The 14,355-nt window shown below is 42.4% G+C and overlaps 1 protein-coding gene across 11 annotated transcripts in view; it reads right to left on the bottom strand.

Annotated features, from left to right (window-relative positions):
- LPP (LIM domain containing preferred translocation partner in lipoma) overlaps positions 1–14,355 on the bottom strand; it is a 667,328-nt gene that overhangs the window by 521,876 nt on the left and 131,097 nt on the right. Inside the window, exon 3 of one of the 11 annotated variants that reach the window (XM_025876790.2) lies at positions 12,588–12,680. The exons of the other annotated variants lie outside the window; for them this stretch is intronic. The gene's annotated coding sequence lies outside the window, so the exon portion shown is untranslated. The remainder of the gene's footprint in view (positions 1–12,587; positions 12,681–14,355) is intronic. 11 annotated transcript variants of the gene reach the window in all.

The raw sequence follows: 14,355 nt of genomic DNA on the forward strand, positions 1-14,355 counted from the left end.
AGATCCAGTTTTCTGCATTAAACAATCTCCAACATGAAACCAAAATGCCCAAAGTTTGTTTTCAGACTCCATAGGTCAGAACTGTTCTGGAGAAGCATGGAAGAAAGCCCAGTCCTGCCTTTGCTCGTCTCCCCTTTCCCCCAGAGTCCCCTCAACCTTCATTTTGGGCTAAACCGGAACAGAGAAATCAGGGCTGGTCAGTCAGGAGAAAAGCCACTGCTGTCACGGTTTCCTGAATCATCATCCTTACTTTGGTAACTTCCTTTGGAACTTCTTGAGAAGTTCCTTCACAGGTGCTTAACCATCCTAGCAAGCCTGATAAATAGGGAATGCCAAAGTTACTCTCCTCTACTACATCTAGAAGAAACTTGGGCTCAATAAAAGCGAGTGAACGGCCCAGGAGCCTCCTGCAGTAAGTGGCAAGATCAGGTTCTCCATCCAAGTTTTCTTATTCTAGGGAGAGGGCTCTTCCCACTCTCTGTGCTGCCTGAGGAGAATTGCCTGGAGTTCGCCTCAACTCTCTGTACATCACTGACTTTTAGCTGCTTCTTCATGACACACTATGACTCCACCAGGAAGGCCGCCCATCAGCTTGTACTTGGGGGCACAACTGTGTATGTGGGGATTGGTTCTGACTGCTCAGTGCTTGGGCCATACCAACCAGTGCTTAGGTATCTTCACGATGACTAGGGTTCACTGATTGTCAGCTGTGTCACAGGCAACCTGCTACTAGTCATTTTCAAAGTCCTAAACTTCCAAATGAATTTTTTTTTATTTAGAAACCAACACTTTCTCAAGGTTATCCCTATGATACTGTAACTCACACTTTCATGTACCTCCTTACATGGGAGATGAAGAGACAGAGTTATGGATGGGTCTACAGTTACTTCATTTAACGTCTGCCTGTGCCTTCCCTTGGTCCCAGCCCAAGGGGTGCTGTTAGACAAACATAATCCACTGTCAGAGGCTTGATGAGTAAAGGCTGAGGACTATTGCTGTAGATAAGGAGAGCAGAGTGCCCCACAGAAGTTGGCTTTCCCAGAAAGAGAAGATAATATCTAAATTCCCTAATGATTGGGTAAACCTGTACCATCAGTCCTGAATTTGTTCTATGGCCTGATGTTTGGATAACAAAACTCAGAATGCCCTGCTTCTAATCCCCAGCTGCCTCACTAAAAAATTTTGTCCGAACAGAGGAGTGCGTTAGCTATTACTCAATGTACACACACCCACACCCACCCACCCCCTCACACACACACCTCAGAGCACAGAACAGACCCAGTCTAGTACTGCAGATGACTAAAAGTATCCCGCACTTCATTCGGTACAGGTCAGGACAATCTACCTTATCAGTGTCGAAGAGATAAACACAGTCTTACAAGTTTTAATGAAGTTGGCTTGACCATCACTGTTACCAACTTATCTCATAGAACTAAGTCTGCATTGTTTGCCTCCCTCACTAGACTGTAAACTCTCTGCAGGGAAGGACCAATTCTTCAGTTAAATAAATATTTAATGAGTACCCACTATGTGTCAGGCACTAATCTAAATGGTGGAGATACGGCAAAGAATGAGCAAAGACTAAATGTCTGCACCCCTGGAGCCTACAAAGGCAAAAAGTTCACAAACAGGTAAATGAACACATAATTTCCTGAGAGCAATAAATACTTAAAAGAAAAATAAAACCGGGTATAGGAGAGAGGGAGTGCTTAATGTGGGGAGAGGTGTTGTTAATCTATATGACTTCTACTTCTAACAATCAATTTGGAGCTTTTAAAAGAATACCTGTACCTGATCTCATCCCTAGACATTCAGATTTAATTAGTTTGGGGTTGGGCTTGAGCAACAATGTTTTTAAGGGTATTCCTGTGATTCTAACATATACCATCAGGGTGGAGAACCACTGGTATGCTTGGTTTTGAAGGTAAACAGGCCTGGGCTTGAAGCCCACCTGTTATGTACCATCTGTGTGATCTCAGGAAAGATCCTTGATCTCTCTGAGTCTCAGTGTCCTTATCTGTAAAAACAGGAAAATAATAGTAACGCACACCTTTTGGGTTATTGTAAGAACTAAATGATATCTGTTATATCTATGGCAGAGTGCCTAGCACGTGCAGAGGACTCAGTAAGTGTTGGCCATGATGTACTGTAATCTTTATCAATTAAAAATATGCACAGGATATGCACAGTGGAGGGCTGCAGATCCAATCTGGTCCTTCAATAAGTATTGTTCGCCGTGTACAGTGCGGACTTTCAAAGTGCTCTGTTGTTGCTTTTAAGAGCCAAAGCTGAGGTTACTGAGTGAGATCACAAATTGCATTTCCCTCCTTCCATGAGGAAGTATCTCCCATTAATGTTTTTTAAAAATTTCAATGAGCTGTCAACATTTAAAAACAGAAAGATCTCACATAAAAATCTGGAAATGTGGGGATGCCTGGGTGGCTCAGTCAGTTAAGCATCTGCCTTCGGCTCACGTCATGATCCCGGGGTCCTGGGCTGGAGCCCCACGTTAAGCCCTGCATTGGGCTCCCTGCTCATCAGAGAGTCTGCTTCTCCCTCTCCCCCTGCCCCGCCCATCCCCACTCATGCACTTTCTCTCTCTCAAATAAATAAATAAAATCTTTTTTTAAAAAACCTGGCAATGCATTCCCACAGGCAATAATTTATGGGCACCCGTCAGCTGCCACCTTTCTCAGAGCCAGTCTTCTCGAGCTATCCATGTCCCCCACCACACCCTGTAGCTCTTCCCCAAACACACACTGACCGTGGCCAAGGACCAGCCACCTTTCATTAGCACGTTTGCACTGTTATCTTCTCTACACTAAAGAGGAGAACAAAATGTTACCTGTACCCAAGACTCCTAAGTGGGAAAAGGAAAGCTAGCTAAAAGGGCGTCGTGTTTCAAGAAGACAAGGGAAGTATTTGTTTGTGGAAGTCAAGGCTAGTTCTGTATATTAACTATGCAAATGCAGTGTGTCTGTGTCAAAACCATAAACCTGGCATGTCACCTGTTCACTCTTTTATATACCTTACCTGGCCCTGTAGGCAGAGGACCTATCGTGTCCCGGGCACTGAAATAGGAGCTCGGCAAACATCAACTCCGTAATCTCACAACTTTGAGATGTACTTTCCATTATCACCATTTTCAAAGATGAGGAAACTGAACCTAGGAAAGGATAAGCAATGATCCTGGGGCATATAAATAATAAATGGCAAAGTCAGATACGGAACCAGAACTGTCTGAAGTCAAAGCCGACACTGCTTCTACGTAGGAAACTATTTAATGTAATTTAACTATTGAGGAGAACAACAACCAGATGGGACAATTCTGGAGAGAACACTATCACTTTGGAACAGTACACCTCTCTCTGTCTCTCTCTGGCCAATATACTTGCAGTTCATGCCACTAATGGCGAAGCCCATCCCAAGAAACTGCTGGCAACTGTGTTTTTCAGACATTGAGAAACCTGCAGATTACACAATGAAACATGGTCCTCTCTTTCTTTTGTCCCATGTAAAGGCTGTTTGACTTTTAAATCTACTGTCAAACAGATCACAAAAGGAAAACTGTGTTACTGGATATGTGTGTGTGTGTGTGTGTGTGTGTGTGTGCGCGCGCGCGCGCGCGCACATGTGCATGCGTTGTGTTGATGAAGATCAAAACCAGTGACTGAATGGAAGGATGAAGACACATTCAGGTTCTTCTCAGTGTCTCTTCGCTGAAGCCTCCCTCGATTCACCTTGTCAGAATTAACCTGCCACCAGATTCTAAAGCGAGTTATGTGTATGTACCTTTGATCTGTACATCACATCATATTTACTTGTTATGTGTCAACATCCCCACCAAATTAGAATTCTCTGAAAAAGAGAACTATCTTTTATTCACTTTCATGTACCCACCCCAATCCAGCCCCACCACCAAGGTTAAGCACAAAACATGGCACATAGATGCAAAAATAAGTGAATAAGTGAAGATAAGACTGACCATTTTCTAACCATGTTTAAGTAAATGCCTGTTTAGTACTAGCACCTACAAAGCAAGGTTTTGTGTGGAGGCAGAAATTAATTTTTTTAAACTTCAATTCAAAATGTGTACCATCTACTGGAAGAGAAAAATGTACATCCATAACCATTATGCAGAAAAAATTAAAATTAAATCTTCTAAGAGATACAAACAAAAAAGTTCTAGCAGTTGAGAGAAATGTGCAAGATATGAAAATTCTCAGAATTTTGCTATAATCTATATTTTAAGTGGTCAATTAAAATATATCTACCCAAATAAATATGCAATTTCTTTCTCTGATAATTTACTGACATTTCATTTTTGAAGTTGCTGACATTTAAGTATCAAAAGAGCTATTTAAAAAGGTCTCAGCCATAATGGAGAACTCAACTTTTTTTTTCTTTTAAAGGAAGCTTAAGGGAAAGTAGCTTTGTATTTCAGCAATTCTAGAAGAGCTTGACTTTTCTGACAATATAAGTGCAAAGAAACTTGAGTCAAAACACACAAGAAAGGAAAAGATGCTCAAGATATTTCAAGTCTACAATTATTTGCTGAACACATGCTAAGTGCCAGGAAATATGTTAAGCTCTCCAAGGAAACAGAGCTCAGTCTTTATTTGGGGTAACAGTGGGGTACTGGTCCAGGAGAAAACATTAGGATATAACTTTATGATAAGCAGCATAGAAGAGGTGTGGGCAAAAGGCTATGAGATTCAAGGGGGAGAGAAATTATGTAAATCAGGAATTCTATTGATAAATGTAGCATAGCACTATGAAAAGAAAACTAAATTGAGTAACTTGGCATTTGCATTATAATCCTGGTTTTGCCAATAATTTGGTGACAGAACTTGAGCAAGTTACTGCCTACATTCAGACTTCATCTTTCCCCCATCATTTAAAAGGAGACATAGGGCCTTCCCGGTGGTCACATTCTACAGATCTGGGTATTAAATTAAATAACCTTCTGAACTAGAATTATGGCATGAGAAAGCAAGTTTTCTACTGTGTTGTTCAAATCCACTTGCCCCCTTAGATGTGAGTCAACCAAGAGTTTCAAAAGCAATTAAGTCTAGCAGCTACACAGAATTTGTTATTTTCATTGTATTTTAAATGAGTGGCTACATTATATGTCATTTCATCATAAAGGCTGAAGTACAAGATCAGTAGGGTTGATATGAAGGCAGGGAGATGAGTTGGGTGGACTTCCACCCTGGCTCCCCTCCATTCCATGGCACAGAAGGTACAGGATAATTCTCAGTCCAGTTGCCATCAGTCAGTACTGATTCAGTTGGTAGGAAAAGTAAGAACTTTATTGCCCATCAGAAATGACCCCAGTATATCTTTCCAATGGCACCTCCCACTCTTACTTCCTTTCAGATCTTTATTTTATAAACAAATATTGATCAAACTTGCCTTACCAAATCAGAATCTTGGGGGGGGTGGTGCTAGAAATCTGTATTATTCATAGCAAGTGATTACAATGATCAGGCAAGTCAGGGAAATCCTATTATAGAACATTCAAACTACTCATCCTTCACCACAAATGACCTGCTTCTTGTCCCTTTTGTGTGTTTCTTCCATCTGCCACATGCCTCCCATCTCCGGCTGGTGACACACACTTCCCTATCCTTCAGGTCTCTGTTAAAATACCACCCAATTCCACTACCCTGAACACTCTCATACATGTAGTTCTTATTTCCTCTATTGGATAATGAGCTCTTAGAGATCAGAGATGGGGTGTGATTCATTCATTCACTCATTCTTTCAATTAACCAATATTTATAAAGCATCTACCATATGCCAGGCACTACTCTAGGCACTGGCGACGTAGCAATGAACAAGACAAAGTTCCCTATTTTCATGGACATTCTGGCAAAGGTGTTGGCAGACTGTGGCCCGCAGACCAAATCTGGTTCACTGTATGTTTCTGTCAAATTGTATTGAAACATAGCCACACTCAATTATTTACATACTGCCTATGACAGAGTTACATATTTTACTCTTTACACTGTAATATTTATATTTACTTTATATTGTCAGATAGCAGAATAAGTAGCTACAACAGAGACCATATGGACCTAAATATTTAGGCTAAAATATTTACCATCTGTCCCATTACAGGAAAGTTTGCTGACCCCTGTTCTAGTGTATCCTTCCCACATAGCACCATGCCTGGTTGACAGTAGGCAATTAATTGATGCTTAGAGAATAAAATAAAGGTGGAAAGTGAGAATAAGATCATATAAGGCAGGTCCTAAGGCAGAACCTCTTTCACCAGCCGCCATCTTGCGCCTTAATTATGCAACACGAATTTTCACCCAGGATAGAATGATATTAGCAATGCCACAGTTCAGCATGATTAAAAAGGGAGGGGGCAAGCTTTCAAACCTATGGAAAAGTTAAGAAGGACATAAATTTGCTGTGCCTTCAAAAATTGTTGCTATTTCAGGCTCATTTGTGACTGTAACAGCCCACGTGGCAAAAATACATTACAATAGCTTTCCTGCTGGCTTTCTAGAGCTTAGGGCAGTTTGAGGAGAGGTGTTTACAGTATTTCATGGGTTTGTTTGCCTCCCTAAGATGCACCTTGGGGAGGAGACCTTTGCATCTTTGGGATCAAGCTAATGTAAAACTCCAGTTAAGTGGAACACAAACACACAGCTGTACCTGAGGAAAACCCCATTCTGTCAAATACCAAAGTCAAGTTTAGAGATTCAATCTTATAACCAGATCCTAAGAACTGTCTTCTTTATCATGTCTCCATGCAAACCCTCTCACCTTTCACGAAACGAACTGAAGGATCTGAGAGCTGTGCTATGTGCAGGCTGCTTTTCAGAGGCTGAGTTACTCTAAAACTGGAAGTGGAGAGCTGGTCTACAGCTAAGGTTTTACACGCACGTTGTGGTGTAGTTTACTGCAAAGAGTAACAGTTTCAGAGTCAAACAAGTCTTGATTTCACTGAAGCTTCGCTACTTGTTAACCATGTAAATTTGGGCGAATCATTTAGTCTCTACAAGTCTCTGCCTTACATTATGGGAATAACACAAGTTACATTATAGGGCTGATGTGAGAACTAAGTAAGACAGGTAAGTCCTAAGGATAGGCTAGTGCAAAGCAGCTTTCTCAGAATCAAAAGAAAACAGGTTTTCAGTAACAGTTGGTTCCTTGCCTCCCATTTTACCCAGTATCAAGTGCAACACTGGTCCCCACACCTCAAAAATACCTTTGTATAATATACCTAAAGTCCCTGAAAGTGTTACAATATTTTCTTTTACTCAGTAAATTTGGAAAGATGGCATCTCTACATCTTTGACTCTTTCTTAGTCCAAACTCAAGAAAATTTTTTTCCCTTCTGAATTTACTACTCAGAAGGGATATAATAGCTCTTGTTCATTCTATCTCCTGGTGACTGATTTCTAGCAAAATAGTAGTTGAAACGACATTCCCCAAAATGCATTATATTAACAGCACCCTGATGAGCATCACAGAGTGGGTTACCAGGTCAGTTCTGAACATCCCTCCAGATTTCCGAGTGAAACAAAAATGGTCAAGTTCTAGTCATTTTCATTTTCTGGTTCTGGTGCCCTTGGCCCCTGTGATCCCCTTTGTAAAATGCAACAAAGAAACTCATATGCTCCCATCAAAACAGTCTCCCCCTTCATTTTACAGACAGACATGGACAGAAGAGTTGATGGATGCGGGCAACAGACGAAGATGGAGAGAGATAAAGGAGAGGGAAGGTGAGAATGGCCAGAGGATGGATGATTACACGGATGAGTAGACGGACAGGTGGGAGGAGGGATGGGTGGGCACATGGACAAACGGGGGGAAGGAACTCAGGCAGATGTACCTGGCAAGATGCTGAGCAGACACACACAAACACAAAAAAAAGAGGCAAAGACATAAATCCGTGACAAAAAAGATCAAGACTGAAATACCAGCACAATTCCCTCTCCTAGTCTACTGCTCCTTAAATCTCCATTTTAAAATATCCAAAGGCCTCTCTTCATCATCATGTCATCACATCCCAAAATGTGGTAACTGTAGTATTATATATGTGCCCAGCAACAGAAAAATGAATCCTTTGGGCAAAACAAATTTACCACATCCTCCTAATAAGAGAATATAAAAAGTATTCCAGAGGGCATAAACCAACTTATCGAATGCAGTGCATTCATGAGACGAACCATATTATTTTTCAATGTTTCTCTAATTAACGTTATGTTAATTAAGAGCACTTGGCCTCATAGATTGGGTTGCAGTCAGAATTTTCTCTAAATTAACAATTCCACAAGTCTAACTTTACCTTGACTGAGAGCTTAACTAAAAGTACTGCTCAACTGCAGCCTAATACGTTTCACTTTAGGATGAAATAAAAGATGCCCAATTCCTCTACTGCAAAGACAGTGTCGACTGCCTCTGCCTTGTTTTACAGCAAGTTCTCTTCCCGGTAAATAGGAAGCACTGTTGACTGTACATTGGAAAAATGAAAACAATGGTCAAATATATCACAAGACATGCAAATGCATTACTCACATAAGACAGATATGATGTAATGATTAAAATGTATACTTCTGAAGGGTGTTCAATGTCATTGGAAAATGTTTACAATATAATATTATATAAAGAAAACATGTAAAAATAAATACATATAACACGACCCCCCTTTAAAAAAGGAATAGTGTGGAGGTATGTGTAAAATATAGAACAGCAGTTATCTTGGATGGTGAGTATGCGTGAAGTTTCTTCTCACAACTTTCTGACATCTTCATTTTCTAAAATGAGTATACTTAACTTACAATTGAAACAATTGAACAACTTACAATTGAAAAAGAACGGTTATTTTGTTTTAAGAAAAAGACCAGCACCTGTGCTAAGAAAACAAATGAGAATAGTTTTTTTTTTTTCCATTTACAGAGTATTTTCCTATGCATGAACTTATCTGATCCATTCAGCAACTCCAAGAGATGGGTTTGAGGATCCCCACCGACAAGCAGGCACTCAAGCTCATATAGTGAAATGGGCCAGCTCACGTGACTCAAAGTTTCCGGATGCTCTACAGCCTTCTTTACAATGACCATTCATTTACCGAAGGAAAAAATTGGGTCTCTGGGTTGTTGGTTGTTTTTTTTTTTTCTTTTTCCCTAATGGGGGCCCCAACACTATTGTGCCTTAAAACTACCCCAAGTACAAACATCACATCTTATCCCAAAAAACAAACAAACAACAACAGAAAAAAAGAAAGAAAGAGAGAGGAGAGGAGAGGAAATGAAACAAAAGAAAAAGGAAAGGAGAGGAGAGGAAACGAAAGGAAGGGAAAGGAAAGGAAGGGAAAGGGAAAGGGGAAGGGAAGGGAAGGGAAGGGAAGGGAAGGGAAAAGGGAAGGGAAGGGAAGGGAAGGGAAGGGAAGGGAAGGGAAGGGAAGGGAAAGGAAGGGAAGGGAAGGAGGGGAGGGGAGGGGAGGGAAGGGAAGGGAAGGGAAGGGAAGGGAAGGGAAGGGAAGGGAAGGGAAGGGAAGGGAAGGAAAAGAAAAACTACATAGGTTTTCCCTTAGTGCCTTGCCCCACAATGGGAGGGAAAGACCCTGTTCGAGACAACAAAATTTCCCACTGTTGCTCTTTTCATAAATGTATAAAGCCAATTATCCTAATGGGACCAGTCTAATCTACTAAGGAGATGTCCCGGCACCATTTTTAAAAAGACAAAGTCTGACCTAGATAAGGAAATCTGAGACAAAGATTCGAAAGCTGCTTCAGGCGACAGAATGCTGAGGGAGGTTTAGTGTCAGCATGGAAGAAGCACCACAGCTCAAATCTAGCTGGTCTTGAGATGACTCACCAGTACGGCTGTGACACCTTCCTGCCCCACTCATCAGGCAGGTTTTTCCATTAGAATTTACTGACTGTGTGCTCCCCAGTGAGGTGGTAAGAGCAGTTCCGCAGTTTTAAAAATGGGGAAGATATGACTGAGAAGTCGTAACACCGATTCCACTTAGTACACTCAGAAAAGCCCGAGGAGAGGGTAACCTCAGCTGGAGGAACACTGGCCCCCACTTCACCTCCACCCGTGAGCAAACTCACCGAAATCTGTTAACGAGTTAATGGAGTTAAACGAAGTCTGACAAAATCTGGTGCATTACTAAAGGTAGAAGACAGATTAATTATGTAGGGAATATGTAGAGGGAAATGCTGGGTCTGTGTAGGGCCTGGGGCAAGAAAAGAAGGTGAGTCTTTGTGGAAAGGATATCACCTACAGGATAAAATGACTGGCCTCACTTTGGTGGGGCTGAGTGAAGAACGCCTGCCCTCAGTCCCCCTCCTGTGGAAACTTCTACAACGGAACCCATAGTCGCATACATGTAGGAACAAGTGTTGTTGGGCAGAATAAATACTCATTATGGGAATGAGCCTGGAGAATAACAGCAGCAGATGGTCAGGACACTGAGCCTTTGTTCCCTTACAGCAGCATCATCCAGCTTCCTCTCCAGCTGAGGCCATAGCCTTTTAGAAACCTTCTCACTCTCTTTCATGCTCTCAGTGTGGCTTTCTCATCCTGGAACCAATGGATGAAGTGTCTTTTAAACAGCTTTAGCTCTAAGCACTGCATGCCATAAGTAAACTGGTAACGGTAGATTTTAATAAGCAGGGGTGCCCATCTGGTTACCCAGAAAGGTTTTAAAAATGCAAATGCCCAGGCCCACAGCCAACGATTTAGGGATGCAGACTGAAAATCTGAATTCTGGTAGAATTGCCCTAACTGATGCCGATCCACGAACTCAGTTGGGAAACTGCAGCTGTTTGGAGCAATCATCAGCTTGGGTACCCGAGAGCACTTGGGGTACCTGGGCAAGAGTGCCCAGGAGGATCAAGTGGCCAGTAGATAACCTGTGCTCATGGTGGACAAAAGGAAAGGAGAACCAGGGAGCAACTGGGGGGACCGTGAGGTTTCCCAAGGCACCAGAAAGTGGCCTCCAAGAGAAGAGTAGTGTCATCTGTCAAGTATCTCCAGAAAAGAGGATCCACTTTAGAAGTCCAGGAATGAGGTAAAGAGGGAAATTCGGGCAGGATTTAGGTTTGGCGGGGACAGGTTTGCAAAAAAGGAATTCACCTTAGGAAGGCTAGTTAGAGGCGCCTGGGTGGCTCAGTCGGTTAAGCGTCTGCCTTCGGCTCAGGTCATGGTCCCAGGGTCCTGGGATCGAGCCCCGCCTCGGGCTCCCTGCTCGGCAGGAAGCCTGCTTCTCCCTCTCCCGCTCCCCCTGCTCATGTTCCCTCTCTCGCTGTCAAATAAATAAATAAAAATCTTTTAAAAATAAAAAAATAATAAAAATTTTAAAAATTTTTAAATTAAAAAGAAAAAAGAAAGCCTAGGTAATCAATCTACACAATACATGCAGCTTGTGATCTTGAAAAAAATATGACAGGAGGTAAAGGAGGAAGCGTACCTGCTGCATATTGCTTTCACATTGTTGAAACAACAGGACCTGGATAAAGTCTGAATTGGAAGGAATTTGTCAGAGCCCCCAAATCAAAGATGTATAATCCATCATGGCTACTAAATTGCTATGACAAGTCTCCTCAGCTACACAAGGTAGACAGTTTAACTAGTTATATCTCCCTGATCTCTTTGGATGTCGAAACCAAGTGTAATTCAGTCATCTTATGAATCCCTTAAAGCAATTCCTATTTCACTTAAATATGAAATACCCAATATAAAACAAAGGAATAAGGTAGTTAATGAAACTTGGTCCAAGTGTCCTTAGATAATGATCTTTATATCTGTTTACTGTTTCTTCATTTGTAAAATGAAATATACTTCTCAGCAGTATATAAAAAAATGATGTCCTAGAGAGTTCTCAAATAATGAAACACCTAGCTCTAACTGCTAAATTAACTACTGACCTATATTTTTTTAAACCTAATATACATTCCTTTGTTTTCTAGAAGCAACATATAGTTCCTAATTTACATCATCAGCCTATTCAATTCCTGATCTGCAAGAATCCCTTCTGCTTTATCCAAAATTCCAAACATGGAATTAATCTATTTGATGAGACTCTCCCACCTCTATTATCATGATGGAATTTAGGCCTTCACTTCATAGATTTCTTTATCCTGTAACATTCTCTAAGAAGTCTGGGAGGGAAGCAAAGAGTCCACTGTTCACATGTGGTTGCTATTTCTGAAATGGGGGCTGATTCTTGCACCAGAGACCTTGACAACATTACACAAGACCTGCTTACAGTCTGAGTTATCTAAGTGTGTCCTTCAAGCAGATTAAGCAGCCTGAATTACAGACTGCATAACAGCATTCTCTGCTCAAAAAACTGTCCCTCCTTCCCACACACTATGGCCCTGTCCTACCCATTTTTCCCCTGAAGGAACCATGTTGGGATGTGGGTGAGAGTTGGGGGCACGGAACCTCGGGTTAGCAGGGCTTTCTACCTCCCTTTTTGCCTAGTCGAGCAAGCCTCCCCTCCGCCAGCCCGGTCTTCAGTGGATGAATGAGTGGGTTACCCCGCCATTGAGTTTAGAGAAGGAACAGGGCAGGTGCCACTCGGCCCCTTCCTCCCAAGGCTTGGGATTTACCTGACTGCTGGAAGCATACACTCCCTGCTGCTCAAGGTCAGGAATTTTATAGGCATTGTCCCCGACTGGGGAGCTGTCACATGCAGGGGTTCTCTGAAGGAAGAAAGGAAACTCTGATTCAGAGATGCTGCAGACGTAAAGCCCATTATACAATCTTGTCTTTATCTCCAGCTGCCTGACCAATGCACTACTTTCTTTTTTTTTTTAAAGATTTTATTTATTTATTTGAGAGAAAGAATGAGAGAGAGAGCACATGAGAGGGGGGAAGGTCAGAGGGAGAAGCAGACTCCCTGCCGAGCAGGGAGCCCGATGCGGGACTCCATCCCGGGACTCCAGGATCATGACCCGAGCCGAAGGCAGTCGCTTAACCAACTCAGCCACCCAGGCGCCCTGCACTACTTTCAACTAGGTTCTAGATGGTACAAAAGAACGGGAGGCAAAGCAGCAAAGGAAGATGGGACTGAGGCTCAGGGGCCAAGGCGGAGGCTACGTTCAGTCTCCATGAGTCTCCTCAGACCCCAACATATCACCTACTCTAACTACACTGATGGCACCCCACGTGCAAGTGTGCACGGGGCCTGGTGCTTTTTCGTTTCTCCTCAGAGTACCTTCCCAAACCCTTACCTGGCCCTGCCCTGACCCCCAGCCTTCTCTGACGTAGCCAACCTCAGGGATCTCTTCATTGTCTGTGCATTATCTCTTCCGAGCTTTTGGTCTTTGACACTCTGTAATTACAAAGGCATTTTTAAGTATAAGACATACCTCTAGGAGGGTCTAATTTCCTTCATTGACAAGAGCTGAGTGCCCTTCATCTCCATGGCCTCATTCTTTGGTGCAGGTTACCTAATGTTTATTGAAAACTTACTATTCACCAGGCATGAAACTAAGGACATTATACATTATCTCGTTTAATGAATAAATACAGGAAGTGGATACAGTTATTCTCTAGAAGGAACAGGATCTGTGCTCAAAAAGGCTCACCCCTTTTCTTTTTTTGAAACAGACTTTTTTTTTTAAGATTTTATTTATTTATTTGACAGAGAGAGACACAGCAAAAGAGGGAACACAAGCAGGGGGAGTGGGAGAGGGAGAAGCAGGCTTCCAACTGAGCAGGGAGCCCGATGCGGGGCTGGACCCCAGGACCCTGGGATCATGACCTGAGCCGAAGGCAGATGCGTAACGAATGAAAAAGGCTCACCCTTCTAAGCGCATCTTGCCATCTCTGGTATAACTATAGGGATTCTTGTAGAGGTGAGGCAGAAGAGCAGACAGGGACAGGAAGTGAGAACCAGGGGGCCAAGTTTAGCTCAAAACCACGGGTTCTGCCCTCACTACCTTGATGTTCAGCAATATAGCCCCTGGGTTTAAGGAGAAAAAGAATTCTCACTTTAAAAAAAGAAAAGAAGAAGATGGAGAAAATAACAGTCCATATGGTCATTGCTCCACGAAAGGCCTCATTGCTCAAAATGAGCAAGTCTCCCCCCATCCCCAATCCTTGCTCTGAAAACAAGAGGCCTGGATGACTGTGGCTGTGTCACTAAATTCATAACAAGCAAGAAGACTGCTAGAACTGGAAGGCCCAGACCAGACCCGCTCAAATATAGCTGGAAGCTTTCTAGTAACTCCAACCGTGCATGGGGGATGAGCTCTCAGAGAAGTGAGTCACTTACTGGAATCTGTGCTGCCTGCATTACTCAGCTGATATTAATACACCCACTTGTTCATTAAAGTTTAATTGGAGTTCATGTGAATTGGTTTCACCGGATAC

This window comes from Callorhinus ursinus, unplaced genomic scaffold, assembly GCF_003265705.2.
Source record: "Callorhinus ursinus isolate GAN/ISIS: 27379988/994484 unplaced genomic scaffold, GSC_fseal_2.0 scaffold1, whole genome shotgun sequence".
Taxonomy (NCBI): domain Eukaryota; kingdom Metazoa; phylum Chordata; class Mammalia; order Carnivora; family Otariidae; genus Callorhinus; species Callorhinus ursinus.